The sequence below is a fragment of the Salvelinus alpinus genome, chromosome 6 (assembly GCF_045679555.1).
Source record: "Salvelinus alpinus chromosome 6, SLU_Salpinus.1, whole genome shotgun sequence".
NCBI classification, from domain to species: Eukaryota; Metazoa; Chordata; class Actinopteri; order Salmoniformes; family Salmonidae; genus Salvelinus; species Salvelinus alpinus.
In genome coordinates, this window is record NC_092091.1 from 74,743,640 (window position 1) to 74,756,581 (window position 12,942).

General features: G+C 40.6%; 1 long non-coding RNA gene and 1 pseudogene across 1 annotated transcript in view; one reads left to right on the forward strand and one right to left on the reverse strand.

Annotated features, from left to right (window-relative positions):
* LOC139579371 (uncharacterized) overlaps nt 1–12,942 on the forward strand; it is a 331,703-nt gene that overhangs the window by 24,402 nt on the left and 294,359 nt on the right. The window lies entirely within an intron of this gene.
* On the reverse strand, nt 632–3,686 carry LOC139577928 (GTPase IMAP family member 9-like; annotated as a pseudogene).

The following is a 12,942-nucleotide window of genomic DNA, read 5'->3' on the forward strand; positions in this document are numbered from 1 at the left end:
CCAGTGCCTATAGGAAGGGGCTAGTTAGGGGTTGTTTCTGGACAGGGGCTCTGTTGTTTCTACTAGAACCCTTCCTCTACATGCAGACACTTCTGATTACCATTGTTACTGTAAGAATCATCAGTGGGAATTACCAGCTTTAATAAACTGTCATGAAGATTATTTGTGTTATTTAAAGAACATGTCCTCATTGAATAATAATAAAAACATTGAATTTAATAATACCTGGCATTTGTGTTAAATTATCATTCCATAATGTTTACTGGTGACATAAACAGACACAGAGCCAGGTTAAATGTCATAGAGCTTTATGTAAGCTATATAATATACATATATAGAAGTAAGTGGGTCTACAGACTATAACAACAGAATGACAACGGTGTATGCTGTATATATCCCTGTATGCAATGCAATGCAATACAATACAGTTGTAATTACAATTAAAATCAACTGTGACTAAGCTTGGGACTCTAGAACAGCATTGTTTCAGATTGTCATTGTGTAATGCAGTCTTCAGCAGCTTTTACTACTTTCACACTCATAGCTTCTGCTGCTTTCAACACTAGCTCCCCGACTCTTTAAATTTTTTTTAAAAACTATCTAGAAAGCTGTTACTGTTTTCAGCTTTCTCTCTAGCCTCCCTTTATGTTTTTCCCTCAACTAATTTATTTATTTCTCCTTAGCCTCTTCTTCCAGTTTCAGTTTCTCCAGTTCCTCCTCCCTGAATCTGCTCTTCTATCTCTCTCTCAATCCTCTTCTTCTCCTCTTTATGCTCTTTCTCCCGAGTATGTTTTTCTAACATTTTATTAAGTTCTTCCTCATGTCTGCATTTCTGCTCTTTGTTCTCTCTCAGGATCCTCTCATTCTCCTCTTTAAGCTATTTCTCTTGAGCCTCTTGTTTCATTTTGTCTTTCTTCAGTTTCTCCTCTCTGCGTATCTTCTCTTCATTCTCTCTCAGGATCCTCTCTTTCTCTTCTTCAATCACTCTCTCAGTCTCCTGGAACAACTCAGTGGTGTAGTGGCTTCCTCCATTCATCTTCACCATCTTGTTTATCTTCTCAAGCAGCTCAGTGACCTGGGAGCTATTCGTATTTTGTTGTTGAAGACATGATATCACCCATTGCATTTTGAAACTAAACTTCCTAAACTTGGATTTTCACCCAGGAAGTTGTCAATTGTTACACCATCATCATCATCATCAACACTCTCTCCATGTGTGAAGAGAACCATGGTGTATTTCGATGTTTCATCACCAAAGAATCTCTGAATAATCTCCACAGTTTTCTGTTCCTCTTCAGTGAATCTTCCCAGCTTGATCACAACCAGGAACACATGGGGACCAGGAGCAGAGAGAAAGATGCACAGAGCGATCTTTTTCAGTGCCTCTTTATTGGATAATGTAGTATGTAACGACCCTGGGGTGTCAATAACAGCTACACTTTGCCTATCCACCTTCCCTTTTTCCTTTTCACAGTTTTTTGTCAGAGAATTAGAGGAAACCCTTGATTCTAAATCTGATGCACTTTTCCCAGCTCCAGTCTTCCCGACCAGAACAATGCAGACCTCCTTTTGTGTCTGTGGTTGGAGTTCTGTTGGATTAAATGGACACGGCTGTTACCTTTTTAAAGAGGTTTAGTCTTCATGTACCACACGTTGTCACATTTTGAGGAACGGCTACATTTTTAAGTTTCACACTTCTTCTTGACACAAAGCTGTACTTCATGGAATGCACAAAATAATCTGTGAGCATTGCCTGTACAGATCTTAATTTGAGCAAGTTTGCTACAACAGGAAAATATTCCTACAGCAACAGTAAATGTGAAATATAATGTGGATTTTAATTAATGGACATTTTTGTAGGGGTTGATACATTTTACATTATGGAAACTCAAGTCTGAAATTTGTGCGAGTCTGTTTTTCTGCCATAATTCTTTTGTTGCTAAATTGACTACCATCAAATACCAACAAAACTCTACATGTTACTTTTATAAAATAAAGGCCACAGTACAAAAATACATTTCTAATCCATGTGTTCCTTTTTAGAATCATTACACACAGAGAGAGAGACTTGACTTTGTGTTTTTCTTTAATGAAACATTCTCATTTCATTATAACCTCACCACCACCACCCCTAAAATAAAACGCTAATATATCCTGTACTGCATACATGTACCATACTCACCTTTCCCTCTACAACACGATACAAAACAACACCACACATCACAATAACCAAAAAACCTCACCACTTCTACAACCATATATCCAAAACATCTTCCCCTGCTATACAGACAGCCCCCCCAACACACCATATCTCCTGAAACATCTCCACACTTTTTTATAGAACTCAAACTCCACCCTAATGCGCACAGAGACCATCCCATTGAATAATAGTAAAGGATCTGTTATCCTCCACCTTTGACCCTGTTCCTCCTTGTTAGCCAAATAGCCAACTTTGCCTGAGCAAACAGTTCAATTCAACAACACACATTTGGCCTTTTCCTTATTTGAATGAATAGACTGATGAGTTTCAGAAGAAAGTTCTTTGTTTCTGAGCCATTTTAAGCCTGTAATCGAATCCACAAATGCTGATGATCCAGATACTCAACTAGTCTAAAGGCCAGTTTATTGCTTCTTTAATCAGAACAGTTTTCAGCTGCGCTAACATACTTGCATAAGGGTTTTCTAATGATCAATTAGCTTTTAAAATGATACACTTGGATTAGCTAACACAACGTGCCATTGGAACACGAGTGATGGTTGCTTATAATGGGCCTCTGTACGCCTATGTAGATATTCCATAAAAAATTTGCTGTTTCCAGCTACAATAGTCATTTACAAAATTAACAATGTCTACACTGTACTTCTGATCAATTTGATGTTATTTTAATGGATAAAGAAAAGCATATTTCTTTATCCATTAAAATAACATCAAATTGATCAGAAGTACAGTGTAGACATTGTTAATTTTGTAAATGACTATTGTTTATTTTACATTTCTAAGTGACCCTGAACTTTTGAACGGTAGTGTATACTGAGCAAAATTATAAATGTAAAGTGTTGGGTCCATGTTTCATGAGTTGAAATAAAACACCCCATAAATGTTCTACATGCACAAAAAGCTTATTTCTCTAGAATGTTGTACACAAATTTGTTTACATCCCTGTTATTGAGCGTTTCTCCTTTGCAAAGATAATCCATCCACCTGACACATGTGGCATATCAAGAAGCTGATTAAACAGCATGATCGTTACACAGGTGTACCTTGTGCTGAGGACATTAAAGGAGCACTCTAAAATGTGCAGTTTTGTGATACAACACAAGGCCATAGATGTCTCAAGTTGAGGGAGAGTGCAATTGGCATGCTGACTGAAGAAATGTCCACCAGAGCTGTTGCCAGAGCATTTAATGTTCATTTCTCTACCATAAGCCACCTCCCACATCTTTTTAGAGAAAAACAACGGCTGACCACGTGTAATCACGCCAGCCCAGGACCTCCACATCCGGCTTCTTCACCTGCAGGATCGTCGGAGACCAGCCACCCGGACAACTGATGAAACTGAGATTTTCTGTCTGTAATAAAGCCCTTTTGTTGGGAAAAACTCATTCTGATTGGCCTGGGTCTGGCTCCTCAGTTGGTGGGCATGGCACCCAAGGGGATGAGCCTATGGCCTCCCAGGCTCACCCATGGCTGCACCCCTGCCCGGTTATGTGAAATCAATAGATTAGGGCCTAATGAATGCATTTCAGTTGACCGATTTCCATATCTGAACTATAACTCATTAAAATCAATAATTGTTGCATTCTGCATTTAGATTTTTGTTCAAATGACATGTCCAATTTAAAGCTTGTGTATGAAACAAGGGATCATGGAGGAAAAACCTTCACCAGGCCCCATAGTGTTGTTTTCATTTGATCTTAAAAATGTACAATATGAATTTCAAACCAACGGTTTGCAAAGTACTTCTGGACGTTGAGTGTTCTGAAACAATGGCATGCTGTCACTCTGGGAATAACCTAATGTAGCAGGCGTAACAGAAACACCTGAGAGGGAAGCCTCACTTTCTGGTCTTGAGGAGAAGAAGAGAGAACTGTAGGGGTTCTATTCTGCACAGTTCAACAAATTCAATATGTGGAGGAGTTAAGAGAAAGTGTCACAATAAGGGGACTGGATGAATGGGTGAACACAGATGCCTCCCAAGGGTGAGCTGGGTGCCACGGTCAAAGCCGACAGCAAAGTCGACTGTAAACAAAATGAATGTCAAGCACGTGGAGTAATAAGTTAAGATTCAGTGTTTTCACAAGTGTTTTATAAAAACATATATCGCTTTATCAGCCTTGCCAAGGCAAAATACAGAAAATTGGAAGGAAAATACAGGTTTTGTGTTTTTGAATGATTCATCAAGCTGTTTTGTTGATATTACGGCCCGGTGATGCTCGATTTGAGCTAGGCGCTCCTCCCTCACAGCCTTTGCCCGGTGACAGGAAGCCGGTTTACCCCGGTTCAGTGTAATAGAACTTCCTCCTTGTTAACACCGAGGCTCTCATCCAAAAGCGGAAGTCGCATCACAGGCTCTCTTCCTTTTCCCATGAAAACCAGATGCATCCGATTTGTGACTGACCCCATTGAGGGTGCTCAGAGAGCCTGTCAAGCAACTGTGTATATTACCATAGAAAAGGCCACAGAACTGCGCTGTGCTGTCCCTCCAACAATGTCTTGAATGATAGGCTAGTACGAGGAGTTTAGGCGTGTTTTAAAGACTATGGCAGCTAACATAGAATTTTCTATGACTGTACAGTGGTCTACACTCTTAATCAGTAGTCTATTTGAAGTATAACGTATGGGTTCGCTACTCGCCTGAATAGGCATGGAGTTGGACAGCTAGTAGTTTGCTTAGTGAATGAACATCCCTTGATAAATCCATCCCTACATCTCATATGTTATATTACAAAATGTCCATGTTGATGTCCATGATGATGTCCATGTTCTATGATAGGGTCATTTGCAAGGTAGGCTATACAGATGTGCAGCTCATGTCAGGTTGATATAAAAGCTGACATGAGCTGCACATCTGTGTAGCCTACCTTGCAAATGACCCTATCATAGAACATGGACATCTGTAAATGATCCAAAATGGGCTATTGTGTCAAAAATAAAATATTATAGCAAACTATTTAATGGGATAGCTACATGATCTAAAATGCGGAACATGTGCACAGTGTTTGCAGTGCACACAGTCACATTGATTCCTGTGCCAGTTTAGTGAGTGGTTCCCCCAGTGAAGTCACATTGATTCCTGTGCCAGTTTAGTGAGTGGTTCCCCCAGTGAAGTCACATTGATTCCTGTGCCAGTTTAGTGAGTGGTTCCCCCAGTGAAGTCACATTGATTCCTGTGCCAGTTTAGTGAGTGGTTCCCCCAGTGAAGTCACATTGATTCCTGTGCCAGTTTAGTGAGTGGTTCCCCCAGGGAAGTCACATTGATTCCTGTGCCAGTTTAGTGAGTGGTTCCCCCAGTGAAGTCACAGAGAAACTGACAGAAATCAACTGTTTTTAAGAATATCTCTGCAAAATGCACTTAGAAAGTCAGTTTCCTTTTCAAATGAGGTGAAAGAAGATTATGCCTAATATTGTTTGTAAATAGGCACTGTGCAGTTCTTGAGCTGTTTTTGTATCAGTTGTTTGCTTGTGAATGGTAGTGGTATTGTGTCATGGGGTGGCTATTGTGTATAAGGATAAAAAACTATTTGTAGTGTTTTGTTTCAAGTTAAATGTTAACAAAAGGCAAAATGTCAGCTGCTGTATGGCACACATTTTAGTTAAGTTAGTTTAGAATGTAAATTCAAAAGGGGGAATTTTGTATTTTCTAAGACCATCTTCTATACAGCATTTGTCCTAGTTTTAACAAGAAGATTCTATTAAATAAAGGTTTAACCAGAGATCTTGAGCAAGGTAATAAACGTACCAATTATTGGTGATACAAAGATGTAATGCCTGTGTTGTATTGCAGTCTACATTCTCCTGATCTTCTCAAACAGTTCTTTCACTTGGCTTGGATCACCAGACATATTGTTGAACACATGGTATATGTTGCCAAACCTCTCTACCACTTGCCTCCGTGGTTCACCTGCTTTATGGATGAAGTCCTCTATTGACCTTCCCAAGTGGTCTCCATGTGTAAAGAGAATCATGGTGAACTCTCTCACCTCCTCACCAAACATGTCTTCCATCTTTTGAACTGCTGCTCTCTGCTCCTCTGTGAACCTGCCCAACTGGATCACCAGCAGGAAGACATTCATGTTCCCATGTGTGTTCAGCCCCAAGGACCAGATCAGTTTATCAGAAGACGCCTCGGCACAGTCCAGTCCTGGAGTGTCCACTAGATTGACCCGTCTCCCACAAACTGTTTGTGTCTTTCTCTGACAAGTCTTTGTTACAGCTGAGGATCCGAATGACAACTGAAACACCTCCCTGCCCAGGATGGTGTTTCCGGAAGCGCTCTTCCCACATCCAACTTTCCCCACCAGCACAATCTCTATATCAGAATCTTCAACACAAAAGAAATGCAAATAGATAACAAACACATGGTTAGTCTCTTTTCACAGCCACTATGCCTCCACAACATGAATACATGCTAAGTTTAGACATTTACTATAATAATAAACTGACAGAAGTTTATATTTTGCCCTTTCAAAAGAAATATGGCTAATTAAACATAATTTAACACACATTGATAAAGATGACATTCATGAGATAAAACACTAAATCACAAAGATGCACTTGTTAAATTCTAAATGTCTGATACTTGTGACAAATTGTCTTACCAGTTGAGAGAGCCTCTGCCATGTCATCTCTCTGCACACCACCGGGGACACTTGGTGGTACAGATATCAGTCACTGCAACAAAGGAAGTAGGTGAAAAATAGGTTAATAGCTGCTCTCAATATGTACCCATTCAGAGAAATAATAATACTAATCATTGAATAAAACAATGTGTTTTCCATAACGTAGGAACACTTAGTAATGTAATCATAACCTTAAACAAAATATTTATGCTAGAGAAAAGGCCTATAGACTACACACAGTAGGCTATCACAAAGGGGAGCATATAGTAACTCATACCTCAGCAAAAAATATACTTTCCTTTAGACAAGTACAGTATGTAGTTGTTGTATATACAGCATAATATAAGTATTGGGGCTCAACTTTGGTTTTAGAAGTGGGGGGGACATAACCTGTTGGGGAGGCTAGGAGTCCTCCATCAGATATTTGGGGCATCTAAAGCTAATTTCCTGCATTTCTACACAATCTAATATGAGAACCCTTTTGGGGTCACTTTTATTGTAAATAAGAATATAATGTTTCTAAATACTTGTACATTAATGTGGATCCTAAAATGATTATGGATAATCCTGAATGAATCGTGAATAACGAAGAGTGATAAAGTTATAGACACACAAATATCATAACCCCCAAAAATGCTAACCTCCCGTGTTAATGTAATGGTGAGAGGTTAGCATGTCTGGGGGGTATTTTAGGGGGGATACTTGTACATCAGTAACTTTCTCACTTATTATAATTCACAATTATCCGTAACCATGGTAGCATCCACATTCATGTACAAGTGTTTAGAAACATTCTATTCTTATTTACAATAAAAGTGCCTCCAAAATGACACATTACATTATTTACTATTCATTTCTATTGTGCACAAAATAATCCTAAACAACCACAACAAACAGCAAATGCATCCAACAAATTTCTAGAGTCATAAGCTTGATGTAGTCATTGCGTGATATGAATGTGGGACTAAATACATAACGTTTTACTACTTTAACAAACAGATCACCGAACATTTCGAATCGCACCGTACCTTCTCCGCTATGCAGTCTGGTTTCAGAGCTGGTCATGGGTGCACCTCAGCCACGCTCAAGGTCCTAAACGATATCATAACCGCCATCGATAAAAGACAATACTGTGCAGCCGTATTCATCGACCTGGCCAAGGCTTTCGACTCTGTCAATCACCACATTCTTATCGGCAGACTCAAAAGCCTTGGTTTCTCAAATGACTGCCTCGCCTGGTTCACCAACTACTTATCAGACAGAGTTCAGTGTGTCAAATCGGAGGGCCTGTTGTCCGGACCTGTGGCAGTCTCTATGGGGGTGCCAACGGGTTCAATTCTCGGGCCGACTCTTTTCTCTGTATATATCAATGATGTCGCTCTTGCTGCAGGTGATTCTTTGATCCACCTCTACGCAGATGACACCATTCTGTATACATCTGGCCCTTCTTTGGACACTGTGTTAACAAACCTCCAGACGAGCTTCAATGCCATACAACTCTCCTTCCGTGGCCTCCAACTGCACTTAAACACTAGTAAAACTAAATGCATGCTCTTCAACCGATCGCTGCCCGCACCCACCCACCCGCATCACTACTCTGGACGGTACTGACTTGGAATATGTGAACAACTATAACAACCTAGGTGTCTGGTTAGACTGTAAACTCTCCTTCCAGACTTATAATAAGCATCTCCAATCCAAAATTAAATCTAGAATCGGCTTCCTATTTCGCAACAAAGCCTCCTTCACTCATGCTGCCAAACATATCCTCTTCAAACTGACTATCCTGCCGATCCTTGACTTCGGCGATGTCATTTACAAAATAGCCTCCAACACTCTACTCAGCAAATAGGATGCAGTCTATCACAGTGCCATCCGTTTTGTCACCAAAGCCCCATATACTATCCACCATTGAAACCTGTATGCTCTCGTTGGCTGGTCCTAGCTACATATTCGTTGCCAAACCCACTGGCTCCAGGTCATCTATAAGTCTTTGCTAGGTAAAGCTCTGCCTTATCTCAGCTCACTGGTCACCATAGCAACACCCACCCGTAGTACACACTCCATCAGGTATATTTCACTGGTCATCCCCAAAGCCAACACCTACTTTGGCCGCCTTTCCAACACCTAATTTGGCCGCCTTTCCTTCCAGTTGTCTGCTGCCAATGACTGGAACAAATTGCAAAAATCACTTAAGTTGGAGACTTACATCTCCCTCACTAACTTTAAGCATCGTCTGTCAGAGGAGCTTACCGATCGCTGCAGCTGTACACAGCCCATCTGTAAATAGCCCATCCAACCAACTACCTACCTCATCCCTGTATTTTTTATTTTTTTTCTGCTCTTTTGCACACCAGTATTTTCTACTAGCACATCCTCATCTGCACATCTATCACTCCAGTGTTAATTGCTAAATTGTAATTACTTCTCCACTATGGCATATTTATTGCCTTACCTCCTTACTTCATTTGCACACACTTTGTACAGATGTTATATTGTGTAATTGACTGTACGCTTGTTTATCCCATGTGTAACTCTGTGTTGTTGTTTTGTCGCACTGCTTTGCTTTATCTTGGCCAGGTCGCAGTAGTAAATGAGATCTTGTTCTCAACTGGCCTACCTGGTTAAATAAAGGTGAACAAAATTTTAATAAAAAAATATGTGGGGGTGCTTTTCTGGTGACACTGTCAGTGATTTATTAAGAATCCAAGGCACACTTAACAAGCATTTGTTTTTCAACAGGACAATGACCCAACACACCTCCAGGCTGTGTAAGGGCTATTTGACCTCAACCCACTTGTGAGATGGTTTGGGATGAGTTGGACTGCAGAGTGAAGGAAAAGCAGCCAACAAGTGCTCAGCATATGTGGGAACTCCTTCTAGACTGTTGGAAAAGCATTCCAGGTGAAGCTGGTTGTGAGAATGCCAAGAGTGTGCAAAGCAGTCATCAAGGCAAAGGGTGGCTACTTTGAAGAATCTAAAATCTAAAATATATTTTGATTTGTTTAACACTTTTTGGTTACTACATCATTCCATGTGTGTTATTTCATCGTTTTGATGTCTTTATTATTTATCTACAATGTAGCAAAGATCTTGGAATGAGTAGGTGTGCCCAAACTTTTGACTGGTACTGTACATTTTCTAATAATAAATATTTTAGACCAAAGTCTTGTCGTAACTAAAAGTACATTATTGTGCACAATCAGACAAGTGTCAACTTTCACCAGCAGGTGATGCTACACTACAATAAATGGTGATGGGGTCGGGTTGGGGACTCAGAGAATCAACTTGTTCCAGAGTGGATGTGAGCTGTTCATCTCTGTTGTACTGTGTAGGCTGTGTAGCTCAAGTGTTTCACCCGCAGGCTGCGCTATTTTGCATCATTGTACCTAGTAATAAGCGTCACCAATAAATCACAGTTCAAACTTGTAGTGTCTGTTAAAGTAGTTTTTACCTGTCTGTAGAATGATAGACATTTTCAAGGAACCACCAACATATGACCCTACTCTGCAATTTGCCTAAAAGGTATTCACATGACATGAAGCAATATAGGCCTATTTCAGCACAGGACGGACAGAGGAACATCAGTCCATCCAGAGGATCAACTTGGTTTTAGGCGTAAACAAAATTTGGAGGTGTGATCAGTGTGTTGTCAGAAACTCTATTCTGAATATTGTCTTCTTAATTCAATCCTTGTTCCCAGATACACTATGTATACAACAGTATGTGGACACCCCTTCAAATTAGTGGATTCGGCTATTTCAGCCACACCCGTTACTGACCGGTATATAATATCGAACACACAACCATGCAATCTCCATAGACAAACATTGGCATTAGAATGGCCTTACTGAAGCGCTCAGTGATTTTCACTTTCGCCAAATTTCTGCCCTGCTAGAACTGCCCCGTTCCACTTTAAGTGCTGTTATTGTGAAGGAAACCTTTAGGAGCAACAACAGCTCAACCACAAAGTGGTACGCAACACAAGCTCACAGAAGGGGACCGCCGAGTGCTGAAAAGCTCGTAGAGAGTAAAAAATAGTCTGTCCTATTTATTATTTATCAATTTACCACTAAATTATTTTGTTGAAATATCTCCAAAATGTGTGATGACACAGATGTTGGGGAAATAATTTGGTGACATCTTGTGGTCTTTATTTGAATTACAGGGGGTGGGGAAAGTACCCCAGGGGGCTAGTTACCCCCTAGTACCATACAACTAAGAATAGGCCCCACATTGCTATAAAACCTCAGCTACTGTACATCTCTACTTGTAGACATATGACTCCAGATACCCAACTCAACAGGCAGGCAAGTAGAAAAAACATGTTGACTCACCCTACTTGTAGAGAAACGCCAAAGACATCCTCCTGTCTTTCATGTTGCCGAAACGGTCTATGACTCTCATACAGCACACGCACAGGTAGAACAATGAGCCAGACGGTTCACCAGATGTATAAATCTGAAGCATCCATTTGGCATTTCCACTCACCACCAAATACAGTATGTTGATGAGAGGAAGTCCAGTGTCCGCCAGGGGGAGAAGATGGAGCGAGATGGATTTTGGCCGACATTCTGCTAATTTTCTCATCGATGAAACATTCGATCTCAATACAGTTCTCTGTTCCAAAAACTAAAATATCTTACAAACAGAGTACACAGTTCTTTAGACCGCCCTTTGCCAAAGTAAAAAAAAAATGCATTGTTTAGAAGGAGTGCATGGGCAAATTGGGTTATTGCACATGCACACTTCGCAGTAGGAGTTCCCTAACGGAAATATGTTTATATTTGGCTAAAATGCTTGCTCGCTAGCCTAAATTCCTTTCATGGGCAACGATGCGCCAGGCCTGCTAGTTAACATTAGCCTACTACATCAAGCTATATATTGAACTTCCATCCCCTCAGGCCAGGGGGACAATGTATGAATTTATGGTTGGATCAGAATCGCTGTTATAATCATTGTCCAGTATGGAGAATTAAGTAAGGAGAATTAAGTAAAATCACAAGTCCAAATCCCTATTTCCATCCATTGCTATTTTAAGAAAGGGACAATTGTAGCTAGCTAGCCACCGGAGGTCAACGATACAAAGAGATGCAATCTTTTTTTTAAATGTAAATTCTGTTTTGCTTGTGATGTGATTGATGTGAAGCCAAATCCAAACTGGCTTCCTTTGACATTTTTTTGTGTGTGCCAGAGTCATTCACAGTTGAGCTCACTCAGTTTAGCTCAATGATGATTAGTTATCATTTATTAAATTGTTTTAATCAGTGGAGGCCAAATGCTCGCTGGCTTCCCTTGCATTCAATGCTACGGGCGGCAACAATGTCATACTCTTTTTGTCAAGACAGCATCCGATAGCCGGGCTACACATCCTGAGAAAGATGGCCTTTGTTTCGCTCGCTCTGATGCTTTCTCCGGTGAGACACATTCAGCCTCTTGCAAATTGAAGGAAAAGTATGAAAAACAGAGAGACGAAGGATAAATCATTCTGTTTTTTTGGGGGGGAAGCCTGGTTTCCCTTGGCACCCATGAATACACGCCGATGGTAGAATCTAAACTGTGGGCTAAGTTACCATCACTTTTAATTTCATTTATCAATTGAACTAGCTATGTATGTGTACATGCAATGTAAAACGTGTATGTATGGCTTCAAAACATCATAATAGCCCAGATAATTTTATTTAAATAGGGAAGTCCGTTAAGAACAAATACTTCCTTTACAATGATGGCCTTCCCCAGCCAAACCCTCCCCTAACCCGGATGACGCTGAGCCAATTGTGCATCGCCCTATGGGACTCCTGATCACAGCCGGGTTGTGATACAGCCTGGGATCAAACCAGGGTCTGTAGTGACACATTTTGCACTGAGATACAGTGCCTTAGACTGTTGCACCACTCGGGAGATGACACCCTTAGTATGAAGAATCACAATCCATTTCCTGACACTACAAAAATTCTAAGAACAGCCCTCACAATGACCAAAGTTTCCCCTAAATAGCCCTCACGCTATAGCCTGGTGGAATCAGCCTGATTGCTGCGTTCAACATTCGATTTCACTTTCACGTAGCAGAATGCTGACTGCAGTGATCAGGCTGGTTCTACC